This window comes from Lissotriton helveticus, chromosome 9, assembly GCF_964261635.1.
Source record: "Lissotriton helveticus chromosome 9, aLisHel1.1, whole genome shotgun sequence".
NCBI lineage: Eukaryota > Metazoa > Chordata > Amphibia > Caudata > Salamandridae > Lissotriton > Lissotriton helveticus.
Genome location: NC_136070.1, coordinates 1,281,267,636 through 1,281,283,667, shown reverse-complemented (window position 1 = coordinate 1,281,283,667; position 16,032 = coordinate 1,281,267,636).

The window sequence follows — 16,032 nt, the reverse complement described above, 5'->3', positions numbered from 1 at the left end:
TGAACTTGTAAGAAAGAGGCAAGTTGAACTTGTAAGAAAGAGGCAGGCTAAATTTGTAAGAAAGAGGCAGGGGTGAACTTGTAAGAAAGAGGCAGAGGAGAACTTGTAAGAAAGAGACAGGGTAGAACTTGTAAGAAAGAGACAGGGGTGAACATGTAAGAAAGAGGCAAGAGTGAACTTGTAAGAAAGAGGCAGGGTGAACTTGTAAGAAAGAGGCAGGGTAAATTTGTAAGAAAGAGGCAGGGGTGAACTTGTAAGAAAGATGCAAGGATGAACTTGTAAGAAAGAGGCAAGGGTGAACCTGTAAGAAAGAGGCAGGGGTGAACTTGTAAGAAAGAGACAGGGGTGAACATGTAAGAAAGAGGCAGGAGTGAACTTGTAAGAAAGAGGCAGGGTGAACTTGTAAGAAAGAGGCATGCGAAATTTGTAAGAAAGAGGGAGGGGTGAACTTGTAAGAAAGAGACAGGGGTGAACATGTAAGAAAGAGGCAGGGTGAACTTGTTAGAAAGAGGCAGGGGTGAACTTGTAAGTAAGAGGCAAAGGTGAACTTGTAAGTAAGAGGCAAAGGTGAACTTGTAAGACAAGAGTGGGGTGAACTTGTAAGAAAGAGTCAGAGGTGAACTTGTAAGTAAGAGGCAAAGGTGAACTTGTAAGAAAGAGGCAGGGGTGAACTTGAAAGGAAGAGGCAGAGGTGAACTTGTAAGAAAGAGGCAGAGGTGAACTGGTAAGACAAGAGGGTTTGAACTTGTAAGAAAGAGGCAGGGGTGAACTTGTAAGAAAGAGGCAGGGGCGAACATGTAAGAAAGAGGCAGGGGTGAACTTGTAAGAAAGAGGCAGGGATGAACTTGTAAGAAAGAGGCAAGGGTGAACTTGTAAGAAAGAGGCAGGGGTGAACTTGTAAGAAAGAGACAGGGGTGAACATGTAAGAAAGAGGCAGGAGTGAACTTGTAAGAAAGAGGCAGGGTGAACTTGTAAGAAAGAGGCAGGCTAAATTTGTAAGAAAGAGGCAGGGGTGAACTTGTAAGAAAGATGCAAGGATGAACTCGTAAGAAAGAGGCAGGGTGAACTTGTAAGAAAGAGGCAGGGGTGAAATTGTAAGTAAGAGGCAAAGGTGAACTTGTAAGTAAGAGGCAAAGGTGAACTTGTAAGACAAGAGTGGGGTGAACTTGTAAGAAAGAGTCAGAGGTGAACTTGTAAGTAAGAGGCAAAGGTGAACTTGTAAGACAAGAGTGGGGTGAACTTGTAAGAAAGAGACAGAGGTGAACTTGTAAGTAAGAGTCAAATGTGAACTTGTAAGAAAGAGGCAGGGGTGAACTTGAAAGGAAGAGGCAGAGGTGAACTTGTAAGAAAGAGGCAGAGGTGAACTCGTAAGACAAGAGGGTTTGAACTTGTGAGAATGAGGCAGGGGTGAACTTGAGGTGAACTTGTAAGAAAGAGGCAGGGATGAACTTGTAAAAAAGAGGCAGGGGTGAACTTGTAAGAAAGAGGCAGGGATGAACTTGTAAGAATGAGGCAGGGGTGAACATGTAAGAATGAGGCAGGGGTGAACTTGTAAGAAAGAGGTAGGGGTGAACTTGTAAGAAAGAGGCGGGGTCAACTTGTAAGAAAGAGGCAGGGATGAACTTGTAAGAAGGAGGCAGGGGTGAACATGTAAGAAAGAGGCAGGGGTGAACTTGTAAGAAAGAGGCAGGGGTGAACTTGTAAGAAAGAGGCAGGGTGAACTTGTAAGAAAGAGTCAGGGGTGAACTTGTAAGCAAGAGACGGGGTGAACTAGTAAGAAAGAGGCAGAGTGAACTTGTAAGAAAGAGGGAGGGTGAACTTGTAAGAAGGAGGCAGGGGTGAACTTGTAAGAAAGAGGCAGGGATGAACTTGTAAGAAAGAGGCAGGGGTGAACTTGTAAGAAAGAGGCAGGGATGAACTTGTAAAAAAGAGGCAGGGGTGAACATGTAAGAAAGAGGCAGGGGTGAACTTGTAAGAAAGAGGCAGGAGTGAACTTGTAAGAAAGAGGCAGGGTGAACTTGTAAGAATGAAGCAGGGGTGAACTTGAGGTGAACTTGTAAGAAAGAGGCAGGGATGAACTTGTAAGAAAGAGGCAGGGGTGAACTTGTAAGAAAGAGGCAGGGATGAACTTGTAAGAAAGAGGCAGGGTTGAACTTGTAAGAAAGAGGCAGGGATGATCATGTAAGAAAGAGGCAGGGGTGAACATGTAAGACAGAGGCAGGGGTGAACTTATAAGAAAGAGGCAGGAGTTTACTTGTAAGAAAGAGGCAGGGGTGAACTTGTAAGAAAGAGGCAGGGGTGAACTTGTAAGGAAGAGGCAGGGGTGAACTTGTAAGAAAGAGGCAGGGGTTAACTTGTAAGAAAGAGGCAGGGATGAACTTGTAAGAAAGAGGCAAGGGTGAACTTGTAAGAAAGAGGCAGGGGTGAACTTGTAAGAAAGAGACAGGGGTGAACATGTAAGAAAGAGGCAGGAGTGAACTTGTAAGAAAGAGGCAAGTTGAACTTGTAAGAAAGAGGCAGGCTAAATTTGTAAGAAAGAGGCAGGGGTGAACTTGTAAGAAAGAGGCAGAGGAGAACTTGTAAGAAAGAGACAGGGTAGAACTTGTAAGAAAGAGACAGGGGTGAACATGTAAGAAAGAGGCAAGAGTGAACTTGTAAGAAAGAGGCAGGGTGAACTTGTAAGAAAGAGGCAGGGTAAATTTGTAAGAAAGAGGCAGGGGTGAACTTGTAAGAAAGATGCAAGGATGAACTTGTAAGAAAGAGGCAAGGGTGAACCTGTAAGAAAGAGGCAGGGGTGAACTTGTAAGAAAGAGACAGGGGTGAACATGTAAGAAAGAGGCAGGAGTGAACTTGTAAGAAAGAGGCAGGGTGAACTTGTAAGAAAGAGGCATGCGAAATTTGTAAGAAAGAGGGAGGGGTGAACTTGTAAGAAAGAGACAGGGGTGAACATGTAAGAAAGAGGCAGGGTGAACTTGTTAGAAAGAGGCAGGGGTGAACTTGTAAGTAAGAGGCAAAGGTGAACTTGTAAGTAAGAGGCAAAGGTGAACTTGTAAGACAAGAGTGGGGTGAACTTGTAAGAAAGAGTCAGAGGTGAACTTGTAAGTAAGAGGCAAAGGTGAACTTGTAAGAAAGAGGCAGGGGTGAACTTGAAAGGAAGAGGCAGAGGTGAACTTGTAAGAAAGAGGCAGAGGTGAACTGGTAAGACAAGAGGGTTTGAACTTGTAAGAAAGAGGCAGGGGTGAACTTGTAAGAAAGAGGCAGGGGCGAACATGTAAGAAAGAGGCAGGGGTGAACTTGTAAGAAAGAGGCAGGGATGAACTTGTAAGAAAGAGGCAAGGGTGAACTTGTAAGAAAGAGGCAGGGGTGAACTTGTAAGAAAGAGACAGGGGTGAACATGTAAGAAAGAGGCAGGAGTGAACTTGTAAGAAAGAGGCAGGGTGAACTTGTAAGAAAGAGGCAGGCTAAATTTGTAAGAAAGAGGCAGGGGTGAACTTGTAAGAAAGATGCAAGGATGAACTCGTAAGAAAGAGGCAGGGTGAACTTGTAAGAAAGAGGCAGGGGTGAAATTGTAAGTAAGAGGCAAAGGTGAACTTGTAAGTAAGAGGCAAAGGTGAACTTGTAAGACAAGAGTGGGGTGAACTTGTAAGAAAGAGTCAGAGGTGAACTTGTAAGTAAGAGGCAAAGGTGAACTTGTAAGAAAGAGGCAGGGGTGAACTTGAAAGGAAGAGGCAGAGGTGAACTTGTAAGAAAGAGGCAGCGGTGAACTCGTTAGACAAGAGGGTATGAACTTGTAAGAAAGCGGCAGTGGTGAACTTGTAAGAAAGAGGAAGGGGTGAACTTGTAAGAAAGAGGCAGGGGTGAACTTGTAAGAAAGAGGCAGGGATGAACTTGTAAGAAAGAGGCAAGGGTGAACTTGTAAGAAAGAGTCAGGGGTGAACTTGTAAGAAAGAGACAGGGGTGAACATGTAAGAAAGAGGCAGGAGTGAACTTGTAAGAAAGAGGCAGGGTGAACTTGTAAGAAAGAGGCAGGCTAAATTTGTAAGAAAGAGGCAGGGGTGAACTTGTAAGAAAGAGGCGGAGGAGAACTTGTAAGAAAGAGACAGGGTAGAACTTGTAAGAAAGAGACAGGGGTGAACATGTAAGAAAGAGGCAGGAGTGAACTTGTAAGAAAGAGGCAGGGTGAACTTGTAAGAAAGAGGCAGGGACATTTGTAAGAAAGAGGCAGGGGTGAACTTGTAAGAAAGATGCAAGGATGAACTCATAAGAAAGAGGCAGGGTGAACTTGTAAGAAAGAGGCAGGGGTGAACTTGTAAGTAAGAGGCAAAGGTGAACTTGTAAGTAAGAGGCAAAGATGAACTTGTAAGACAAGAGTGGGGTGAACTTGTAAGAAAGAGTCAGAGGTGAACTTGTAAGTAAGAGGCAAAGGTGAACTTGTAAGAAAGAGGCAGGGGTGAACTTGAAAGGAAGAGGCAGAGGTGAACTTGTAAAAAAGAGGCAGAGGTGAACTCGTAAGACAAGAGGGTTTGAACTTGTAAGAAAGAGGCAGGGATGAACTTGTAAGAAAGAGGCAGGAGTTTACTTGTAAGAAAGAGGCAGGGGTGAACTTGTAAGAAAGAGGCAGGGGTGAACTTGTAAGAAAGAGGCAGGGGTGAACTTGTAAGAAAGAGGCAGGGATGAACTTGTAAGAAAGAGGCAGGGGTGAACATGTAAGAAAGAGGCAGGGGTGAACATGCAAGAAAGAGGCAGGAGTGAACTTGTAAGAAAGAGGCAGGGTGAACTTGTAAGAAAGAGGCAGGCTAAATTTGTAAGAAAGAGGCAGGGGTGAACTTGTAAGAAAGATGCAAGGATGAACTCGTAAGAAAGAGGCAGGGTGAACTTGTAAGAAAGAGGCAGGGGTGAACTTGTAAGTAAGAGGCAAAGGTGAACTTGTAAGTAAGAGGCAAAGGTGAACTTGTAAGACAAGAGTGGGGTGAACTTGTAAGAAAGAGTCAGAGGTGAACTTGTAAGTAAGAGGCAAAGGTGAACTTGTAAGAAAGAGGCAGGGGTGAACTTGAAAGGAAGAGGCAGAGGTGAACTTGTAAGAAAGAGGCAGCGGTGAACTCGTTAGACAAGAGGGTATGAACTTGTAAGAAAGAGGAAGGGGTGAACTTGTAAGAAAGAGGAAGGGGTGAACTTGTAAGAAAGAGGCAGGGGTGAACTTGTAAGAAAGAGGCAGGGATGAACTTGTAAGAAAGAGGCAAGGGTGAACTTGTAAGAAAGAGTCAGGGGTGAACTTGTAAGAAAGAGACAGGGGTGAACATGTAAGAAAGAGGCAGGAGTGAACTTGTAAGAAAGAGGCAGGGTGAACTTGTAAGAAAGAGGCAGGCTAAGTTTGTAAGAAAGAGGCAGGGGTGAACTTGTAAGAAAGAGGCGGAGGAGAACTTGTAAGAAAGAGACAGGGTAGAACTTGTAAGAAAGAGACAGGGGTGAACATGTAAGAAAGAGGCAGGAGTGAACTTGTAAGAAAGAGGCAGGGTGAACTTGTAAGAAAGAGGCAGGGACATTTGTAAGAAAGAGGCAGGGGTGAACTTCTAAGAAAGATGCAAGGATGAACTCATAAGAAAGAGGCAGGGTGAACTTGTAAGAAAGAGGCAGGGGTGAACTTGTAAGTAAGAGGCAAAGGTGAACTTGTAAGTAAGAGGCAAAGGTGAACTTGTAAGACAAGAGTGGGGTGCACTTGTAAGAAAGAGTCAGAGGTGAACTTGTAAGTAAGAGGCAAAGGTGAACTTGTAAGAAAGAGGCAGGGGTGAACTTGAAAGGAAGAGGCAGAGGTGAACTTGTAAAAAAGAGGCAGAGGTGAACTCGTAAGACAAGAGGGTTTGAACTTGTAAGAAAGAGGCAGGGATGAACTTGTAAGAAAGAGGCAGGAGTTTACTTGTAAGAAAGAGGCAGGGGTGAACTTGTAAGAAAGAGGCAGGGGTGAACTTGTAAGGAAGAGGCAGGGGTGAACTTGTAAGAAAGAGGCAGGGGTTAACTTGTAAGAAAGAGGCAGGGATGAACTTGTAAGAAAGAGGCAAGGGTGAACTTGTAAGAAAGAGGCAGGGGTGAACTTGTAAGAAAGAGACAGGGGTGAACATGTAAGAAAGAGGCAGGAGTGAACTTGTAAGAAAGAGGCAGGGTGAACTTGAAAGAAAGAGACAGGGGTGAACATGTAAGAAAGAGGCAGGAGTGAACTTGTAAGAAAGAGGCAGGGTGAACTTGTAAGAAAGAGGCATGCGAAATTTGTAAGAAAGAGGGAGGGGTGAACTTGTAAGAAAGAGACAGGGGTGAACATGTAAGAAAGAGGCAAAGGTGAACTTGTAAGACAAGAGTGGGGTGAACTTGTAAGAAAGAGTCAGAGGTGAACTTGTAAGTAAGAGGCAAAGGTGAACTTGTAAGAAAGAGGCAGGGGTGAACTTGAAAGGAAGAGGCAGAGGTGAACTTGTAAGAAAGAGGCAGAGGTGAACTCGTAAGACAAGAGGGTTTGAACTTGTAAGAAAGAGGCAGGGATGAACTTGTAAAAAAGAGGCAGGGGTGAACTTGTAAGAAAGAAGCAGGAATGAACTTGTAAGAAAGAGGCAGGGGTGAACATGTAAGAATGAGGCAGGGGTGAACTTGTAAGAAAGAGCAAGAGTGAACTTGTAAGAAAGAGGCAGGGTGAACTTGTAAGAAAGAGGTAGGGGTGAACTTGTAAGAAAGAGGCGGGGTCAACTTGTAAGAAAGAGGCAGGGATGAACTTGTAAGAAAGAGGCAGGGGTGAACATGTAAGAAAGAGGCAGGGGTGAACTTGTAAGAAAGAGGCAGGAATGAACTTGTAAAAAAGAGGCAGGGTGAACTTGTAAGAAAGAGGCAGGGGTGAACATGTAAGAAAGAGGCAGGGGTGAACTTGTAAGAAAGAGGCAGGAGTGAACTTATAAGAAAGAGGCAGGGTGAACTTGTAAGAAAGAGGCAGGGGTGAACTTGTAAGAAAGAGACAGAGTGAACTAGTGAGAAAGAGGCAGAGTGAACTTGTAAGAAAGAGGGAGGGTGAACTTGTAAGAAGGAGGCAGGGGTGAACTTGAGGTGAACTTGTAAGAAAGAGGCAGGGATGAACTTGTAAGAAAGAGGCAGGGGTGAACTTGTAAGAAAGAGGCAGGGATGAACTTGTAAAAAAGAGGCAGGGGTTAACATGTAAGAAAGAGGCAGGGGTGAACTTGTAAGAAAGAGGCAGAAGTGAACTTGTAAGAAAGAGGCAGGGTGAACTTGTAAGAATGAAGCAGGGGTGAACTTGAGGTGAACTTGTAAGAAAGAGGCAGGGATGAACTTGTAAGAAAGAGGCAGGGGTGAACTTGTAAGAAAGAGGCAGGGATGAACTTGTAAGAAAGAGGCAGGGGTGAACATGTAAGAAAGAGGCAGGGGTGAACATGTAAAAAAGAGGCAGGAGTGAACTTGTAAGAAAGAGGCAGGGGTGAACTTGTAAGAAAGAGGCAGGGGTGAACTTGTAAGAAAGAGGCAGGGATGAACTTGTAAGAAAGAGGCAGGAATGAACTTGTAAGAAAGAGGCAAGGGTGAACTTGTAAGAAAGAGGCAGGGGTGAACTCGTAAGAAAGAGACAGGGGTGAACATGTAAGAAAGAGGCAGGAGTGAACTTGCAAGAAAGAGGCAGGGTGAACTTGTTAGAAAGTGGCAGGCTAAATTTGTAAGAAAGAGGCAGGGGAGAACTTGTAAGAAAGAGACAGGGTAGAACTTGTAGGAAAGAGACAGGGGTGAACATGTAAGAAAGAGGCAGGAGTGAACTTGTAAGAAAGAGGCAGGGTGAACTTGTAAGAAAGAGGCAGGGACATTTGTAAGAAAGAGGCAGGGGTGAACTTGTAAGAAAGAGGCAGGGGTGAACTTTTAAGAAAAAGGCAGGAGTGAACTTGTAAGAAAGAGGCAGGGGTGAACTTGTAAGTAAGAGGCAAAGGTGAACTTGTAAGTAAGAGGCAAAGGTGAACTTGTAAGACAAGAGTGGGGTGAACTTGTAAGAAAGAGTCAGAGGTGAACTTGTAAGTAAGAGGCAAAGGTGAACTTGTAAGAAAGAGGCAGGGGTGAACTTGAAAGGAAGAGGCAGAGGTGAACTTGTAAGAAAGAGGCAGAGGTGAACTCGTAAGAAAGAGACAGGGGTGAACATGTAAGAAAGAGGCAGGAGTGAACTTGTAAGAAAGAGGCAGGGTGAACTTGTAAGAAAGAGGCAGGCTAAATTTATAAGAAAGAGGCAGGGGTGAACTTGTAAGAAAGAGGCGGAGGAGAACTTGTAAGAAAGAGACAGGGTAGAACTTGTAAGAAAGAGACAGGGGTGAACATGTAAGAAAGAGGCAGGAGTGAACTTGTCACAAAGAGGCAGGGTGAACTTGTAAGAAAGAGGCAGGGAAATTTGTAAGAAAGAGGCAGGGGTGAACTTGTAAGAAAGATGCAAGGATGAACTCGTAAGAAAGAGGCAGGGTGAACTTGTAAGAAAGAGGCAGGCTAAATTTGTCAGAAAGAGGCAGGGGTGAACTTGTAAGAAAGAGACAGGGGTGAACATGTAAGAAAGAGGCAGGGTGAACTTGTAAGAAAGAGGCAGGGTGAACTTGTAAGAAAGAGGCAGGCTAAATTTATAAGAAAGAGGCAGGGGTGAACTTGTAAGAAAGAGGCGGAGGAGAACTTGTAAGAAAGAGACAGGGTAGAACTTGTAAGAAAGAGACAGGGGTGAACATGTAAGAAAGAGGCAGGAGTGAACTTGTCAGAAAGAGGCAGGGTGAACTTGTAAGAAAGAGGCAGGGAAATTTGTAAGAAAGAGGCAGGGGTGAACTTGTAAGAAAGATGCAAGGATGAACTCGTAAGAAAGAGGCAGGGTGAACTTGTAAGAAAGAGGCAGGCTAAATTTGTCAGAAAGAGGCAGGGGTGAACTTGTAAGAAAGAGACAGGGGTGAACATGTAAGAAAGAGGCAGGGTGAACTTGTAAGAAAGAGGCAGGGGTGAACTTGTAAGTAAGAGGCAAAGGTGAACTTGTAAGTAAGAGGCAAAGGTGAACTTGTAAGACAAGAGTGGGGTGAACTTGTAAGAAAGAGTCAGAGGTGAACTTGTAAGTAAGAGGCAAAGGTGAACTTGTAAGAAAGAGGCAGAGGTGAACTTGAAAGGAAGAGGCAGAGGTGAACTTGTAAGAAAGAGGCAGAGGTGAACTCGTAAGACAAGAGGGTTTGAACTTGTAAGAAAGAGGCAGGGGTGAACTTGTAAGAAAGAGGCAGGGGTAAACATGTAAGAAAGAGGCAGGGGTGAACTTGTAAGGAAGAGGCAGGGATGAACTTGTAAGAAAGAGGCAAGGGTGAACTTGTAAGAAAGAGGCAGGGGTGAACTTGTAAGAAAGAGACAGGGGTGAACATGTAAGAAAGAGGCAGGAGTGAACTTGTAAGAAAGAGGCAGGGTGAACTTGTAAGAAAGAGGCAGGCTAAATTTATAAGAAAGAGGCAGGGGTGAACTTGTAAGAAAGAGGCGGAGGAGAACTTGTAAGAAAGAGACAGGGTAGAACTTGTAAGAAAGAGACAGGGGTGAACATGTAAGAAAGAGGCAGGAGTGAACTTGTCAGAAAGAGGCAGGGTGAACTTGTAAGAAAGAGGCAGGGAAATTTGTAAGAAAGAGGCAGGGGTGAACTTGTAAGAAAGATGCAAGGATGAACTCGTAAGAAAGAGGCAGGGTGAACTTGTATGAAAGAGGCAGGGGTGAACTTGTAAGTAAGAGGCAAAGGTGAACTTGTAAGTAAGAGGCAAAGGTGAACTTGTAAGACAAGAGTGGGGTGAACTTGTAAGAAAGAGTCAGAGGTGAACTTGTAAGTAAGAGGCAAAGGTGAACTTGTAAGAAAGAGGCAGGGGTGAACTTGAAAGGAAGAGGCAGAGGTGAACTTGTAAGAAAGAGGCAGAGGTGAACTCGTAAGATAGGGGTTTGAACTTGTAAGAATGAGGCAGGGGTGAACTTGAGGTGAACTTGTAAGAAAGAGGCAGGGATGAACTTGTAAAAAAGAGGCAGGGGTGAACTTGTAAGAAAGAGGCAGGGATGAACTTGTAAGAAAGAGGCAGGGGTGAATATGTAAGAATGAGGCAGGGGTGAACTTGTAAGAAAGAGGCAGGGTGAACTTGTAAGAAAGAGGTAGGGGTGAACTTGTAAGAAAGAGGCGGGGTCAACTTGTAAGAAAGAGGCGGGGTCAACTTGTAAGAAAGAGGCAGGGATGAACTTGTAAGAAAGAGGCAGGGGTGAACATGTAAGAAAGAGGCAGGGGTAAACTTGTAAGAAAGAGGCAGGAATTATCTTGTAAAAAAGAGGCAGTGTGCACTTGTAAGAAAGAGGCAGGGGTGAACATGTAAGAAAGAGGCAGGGGTGAACTTGTAAGAAAGAGGCAGGAGTGAACTTGTAAGAAAGAGGCAGAGTGAACTTGTAAGAAAGAGTCAGGGGTGAACTTGTAAGAAAGAGACAGGGTGAACTAGTAAGAAAGAGGCAGAGTGAACTTGTAAGAAAGAGGGAGGGTGAACTTGTAAGAAGGAGGCATGGGTGAACTTGAGGTGAACTTGTAAGAAAGAGGCAGGGATGAACTTGTAAGAAAGAGGCAGGGGTGAACTTGTAAGAAAGAGGCAGGGATGAACTTGTAAAAAAGAGGCAGGGGTGAACATGTAAGAAAGAGGCAGGGGTGAACTTGTAAGAAAGAGGCAGGAGTGAACTTGTAAGAAAGAGGCAGGAGTGAACTTGTAAGAATGAAGCAGGGGTGAACTTGAGGTGAACTTGTAAGAAAGAGGCAGGGATGAACTTGTAAGAAAGAGGCAGGGGTGAACTTGTAAGAAAGAGGCAGGGATGAACTTGTAAGAAAAAGGCAGGGGTGAACTTGTAAGAAAGAGGCAGGGATGAACTTGTAAGAAAGAGGCAGGGGTGAACATGTAAGAAAGAGGCAGGGGTGAACTTGTAAGAAAGAGGCAGGAGTTTACTTGTTAGAAAGAGGCAGGGGTGAACTTGTAAGAAAGAGGCAGGGGTGAACTTGTAAGGAAGAGGCAGGGGTGAACTTGTAAGAAAGAGGCAGGGGTTAACTTGTAAGAAAGAGGCAGGGATGAACTTGTAAGAAAGAGGCAAGGGTGAACTTGTAAGAAAGAGGCAGGGTGAACTTGTAAGAAAGAGGCAGGGGTTAACTTGTAAGAAAGAGGCAGGGATGAACTTGTAAGAAAGAGGCAAGGGTGTACTTGTAAGAAAGAGACAGGGGTGAACATGTAAGAAAGAGGCAGGAGTGAACTTGTAAGAAAGAGGCAGGGTGTACTTGTAAGAAAGAGGCAGGATAAATTTGTAAGAAAGAGGCAGGGGGGAACTTGTAAGAAAGAGGCAGAGGAGAACTTGTAAGAAAGAGACAGGGTAGAACTTGTAAGAAAGAGACAGGGGTGAACATGTAAGAAAGAGACAGGAGTGAACTTGTAAGAAAGAGGCAGGGTGAACTTGTAAGAAAGAGGCAGGGTAAATTTGTAAGAAAGAGGCAGGGGTGAACTTGTAAGAAAGATGAAAGGATGAACTTGTAAGAAAGAGGCAAGGGTGAACCTGTGAGAAAGAGGCAGGGGCGAACTTGTAAGAAAGAGACAGGGGTGAACATGTAAGAAAGAGGCAGGAGTGAACTTGTAAGGAAGAGGCAGGATGAACTTGTAAGAAAGAGGCAGGCTACATTTGTAAGAAAGAGGCAGGGGTGAACTTGTAAGAAAGAGACAGGGGTGAACATGTAAGAAAGAGGCAGGGTAAATTTGTAAGAAAGAGGCAGGGGTGAACTTGTAAGAAAGAGGCAGAGGTGAACTTGTAAGAAAGAGACAGGGGTGAACATGTAAGAAAGAGGCAGGAGTGAACTTGTAAGAAAGAGGCAGTGTTAGAATTGGGGGTCCATACTTGGTAGGGCCACGGCCTCTGACCAACTAGGGACCCTCTCCTCTAGTCAAGGCAAGGTGGATGTACGTCAAAAGATAATCCCTGCTCACCCCCTTGGTAGCTTGGCAGAGCAGACAGGCTTATCTCCAGGGCAATGTGTAAAGCATTTGCACCAACACCCTCAGTAATTAATAATGAGCTCCACAATCGGACACCACACAGGTCTGATATAAAAATAATATTTTATATATTGTGAGGCAGACTTAAAAACGGACATAAACCAACATAAAATAGGCTTCTCTTGTGGAAAGTGTTCTTAGACAGTAAAAGGAGTCTATTGCCAAAAACATGGGCACCTGGGTATCCCCCACGATCAGTCTTTAATGGCCAGAGGACTGCCCCTCTCTTCAGGGGGATCCGGTGGTTAGATACACAGAGGAAGCACTGCCCTGTGACAACGATAGAGTCCTCTCCCCCGGTACCGCCCTTCACTCTGGTGCCAGTACGAGGGTGCAGGGAGGAGTTTGGCTGTAGAAGATTCCCTCGCCGGCTGACGCGGGCGAGGCACACACACCGGGCCTCCCTCTCCCCCCAGGTGGACGCGCTCGCACTCGTCCCACACTCGAGCGTTACCTGGGGGGGGAAAGCTGCAGGCTGTTCGGCTCCCGGGTCTCGGGGGGCCGGTATTTCTCCTCGCTCGCTGGGGCAATCCACGCTCCTTCTCAGTGTGAGGCAGGAGCCGTCAGCCAATCCCTGCGCGGCTTGTCGGTGACGCAGCGGGCCGCCAGCCAATCCCTACGCGGCTTGCCGGTGACGTGGCGGGCCGCCAGCCAACCACAGCGCGGCTTCAGGGAATCCCAGCCGTGAGGTCAGAGCCCGCTGTCCAATCCCAGCGCGGCGATTTGGGGCGAGCCTCCCCTCTTCTTCTCGGCTCCTGGTGCCTCGCAAATCTCGATGTTGGGGGCCCCGGGGACGCCGGGTCTTCTCAGGCAGAGTCAGGGGCCCACGGCGCTCCTGTTTAGTGGCAGGAGGGCAGCCTCCTGAACTCTGGCAATGCTGTCTGAAGTTCGAGCTTGGGGAGAGAGGATACGAGCCCACGAGCTCCCGCAGCACCCTCTCTCAGCAATGCAAGTCACCCACAAGTCGTTCCCCCACACACAGCAAGGAGGGGGGGAAGGCGATGACCACGGCAGAGTTTCTTTGTCCCTGGACTCTGCGGCCAGGAGGCTAGCTCTTCTTCTAGCCCTTGGAGAGTTCTTCTTGGTAGGAGGGGGGCAAAGCACACAGCAGAGTCCCAACGGTCCCTCTTAGGCAGGACAAGACAAGACAGCAGGTCAGCTTCCAGACACACAGCAATGGCAGCACTGTTCCTGGGGTCTTCTTACGGTGTCCTCTTCAGCAGGGATTCTCCTCTTCAGTCAGAAGTAGTCTGATCCTAATGTACATGGGTCTTTCCTTTATACAGAAAATTGTCTTTGATGCCTTTGAGGTTTTGTGATTTAAGCACGGGTCGCCCTTGTCCAGACTCTGGCGGCAGGAGTCTCTCGGTCCTGGGGAATCTTTCCCTTTGAAGCAGGGAGGCAGGGACATCCGTCACCCAGCAGACAGGGACGCGGGTATTGTAAAGGCAGAGCACAGCCCAGCACCACTCCTCCCCCTAACCTTCAGGGGCAGCCAGCTATCATCCCACTGCCGGAGTTTTCCCAGACCCTGTCACACTCCCTCTAACTCGCACACCCAGGCAGGCCCACAGGCAGACTGGACAAGGAAGTAGCCACTTTCTAAAAGTGCTATTTTCAGACACAACATTCAAAAACCAACCATGCTAACAGATGTATTATGGATTTTTGAATCCAGAGAAACCAGGTTTGAATTTTCTATCTTGTTCCTGGGGGAAGATAGGCAGGCCCCCATGGGCCCCCACCCCACCTCATTCTGTCCTATGGGCAAGGTAGCCTTGCTACAGTGAAAAACGAATTTGGCAGTAATCCACTACTGCAGCATGTCCCTTACATCTGTACAGGCCCTACTAGGAGCACTTGCACTTTGGCACTGATCAGCAGTGGCAAAGTGCCCAAAGCATCTAAACCAGCAAAACGTAATCCAGCATAGAGTCAAAAACATAGGAGGTAGAGATTAGAACGTCAGGGGAAACCACGCCAAGGATGCCAGGTCTAACATGTGTCCCCTCCAGCTGAAAGTGAGGGGAACTACCCAACCCCTTGGGAGTCCTCATCACTAAGGCGGAAAAATCTGGACAGACCGTCAGCATTGGCGTGTTCTGTGCCAGGGCGGTGTTGCACCGTAAAGTCCATTCCCTGTAGGGAGATTGACCACCTCAACAGTTTTGGGTTTTCTCCCCTCATCTGCATTAACCATCTGAGGGGCCTGTGGTCTGTCTGAACCCAGAAGTGAGTCCCAAATAAATAGGGTCTTAGCTTCTTCAGCGCCCAGACCACGGCAAAAGCTTCCCTTTCAATTGCGCTCCACTTCTGCTCCCGGGGGAGTAGCCTCCTACTGATGAAGACCACAGGTTGGTCCCAACCCTCTTCATTCAGCTGGGAGAGCACTGCTCCCACCCCATGCTCTGAGGCGTCTGTCTGCACCACAAATTCCTTGGAGAAATCAGGGGCTCTGAGCACGGGTGCGGTGCACATGGCAGCTTTCAGGGTTTCAAATGCTGTCTGACAGGCATCAGTCCAGATCACCTTTTTGGACTATTTGTTGGAAGTCAGTCCTGTCAAGGGGGCCACAATGGTGCCATACCCTTTGACAAACCTCCTGTAATACCCGGTGAGTCCCAAGAAGGCTCTCTCCTCTGTCTGGGTCTTGGGGGGTTTCCCATCCAGAATGGTATCAATCTTTGCCTGTAGGGGCGCCACCTGGCCGCTCCCTACCTGGTCCCAAGTACACCAGAGATCCCTGCCCTATCTGGCATTTACTGGCCTCGATAGTGAGGCCTGCATTCTGCAGAGCTTTCAACACTTCCCAGAGGTGTTGCAGGTGTTCCTCCCAAAGGGAACTGAACACAGCAATGTCATCCAGGTACGCGGCGCTGAATTGCTCCAGTCCGGACAGTACCTGGTTGACCAGTCGCTGGAAGGTGGCAGGGGCGTTTTTCAAACCAAAGGGCATGACTCTGAACTGGAAGTGCCCCTCTGGGGTTGAAAACGCTGACCTCTCCTTTGCCCCCTCAGTTAAGGCAATCTGCCAGTACCCAGAAGTCAAATCAAATGAACTGAGATACTTGGCAGCCCCCATCCGATCCACAAGCTCATCAGCTCGGGGTATGAGGTGTGCGTCAGTCTTGGTGACCGCATTGAGCCCGCGGTAGTCCACACAAAACCTGAGTTCTGGGGTGGCACCTGGCGCAGCAGACTTTGGTACTAAGACCACCGGACTAGCCCAGGGGCTGCTGGATGGCTCAATCACCCCTAGCGCCAACATCTTGGAAACCTCCTCCTTGATGCTGACCCTGACTTTGTCAGCTACCCTGTAAAATTTCTGTTTCACAGGGGGGCTATCTCCTGTGTCCACATCATGGACGCACCAATTGGTGACTCCTGGGGTCAGGGAAAACAGGGATGCAAACTGACCCAACACATGGCGACAGTCTTTCTGCTGCTCTGGGGTCAGGGTGGGGGAGAGAACCACCCCATCCACTGACCCATCTTGTTCCTTGGCTGCCAGGAGGTCAGGAAGAGGATCACTCTCCTCCTCCATCCCATCATCTGTAGCAAGGAGCATTGTGACATCCGACCTCTCAAAGTGGGGTTTGAGGCGGTTCACATGCAGGACCCTCAAAGGGTTCCTGGGAGACTGAAAGTTAACCAGGTAGGTTACATCGCTCTTGCGCTCCACCACCTCATACGGCCCAGTCTACTTATCTTGGAGCGCACAAGGCTCCACTGGTGCCATCACCCACACCTTCTGCCCAGGTTGAAATTTGACCAGAGTGGCATTCTGGTCATACCATCTTTTCATTTCCTCCTGGCTGGCTTCTAGGTTCGCCTGAGCGAGTTTCCTGAAGCGTTGAGTCTGGTTGCGGAAGGCCAGCACATAGCTGAACACATCCTGAGGGGTCTTACCATGGGATTTCTCCCAAACCCTCCTTCACCAGACTCAGAGGTCCTCTCA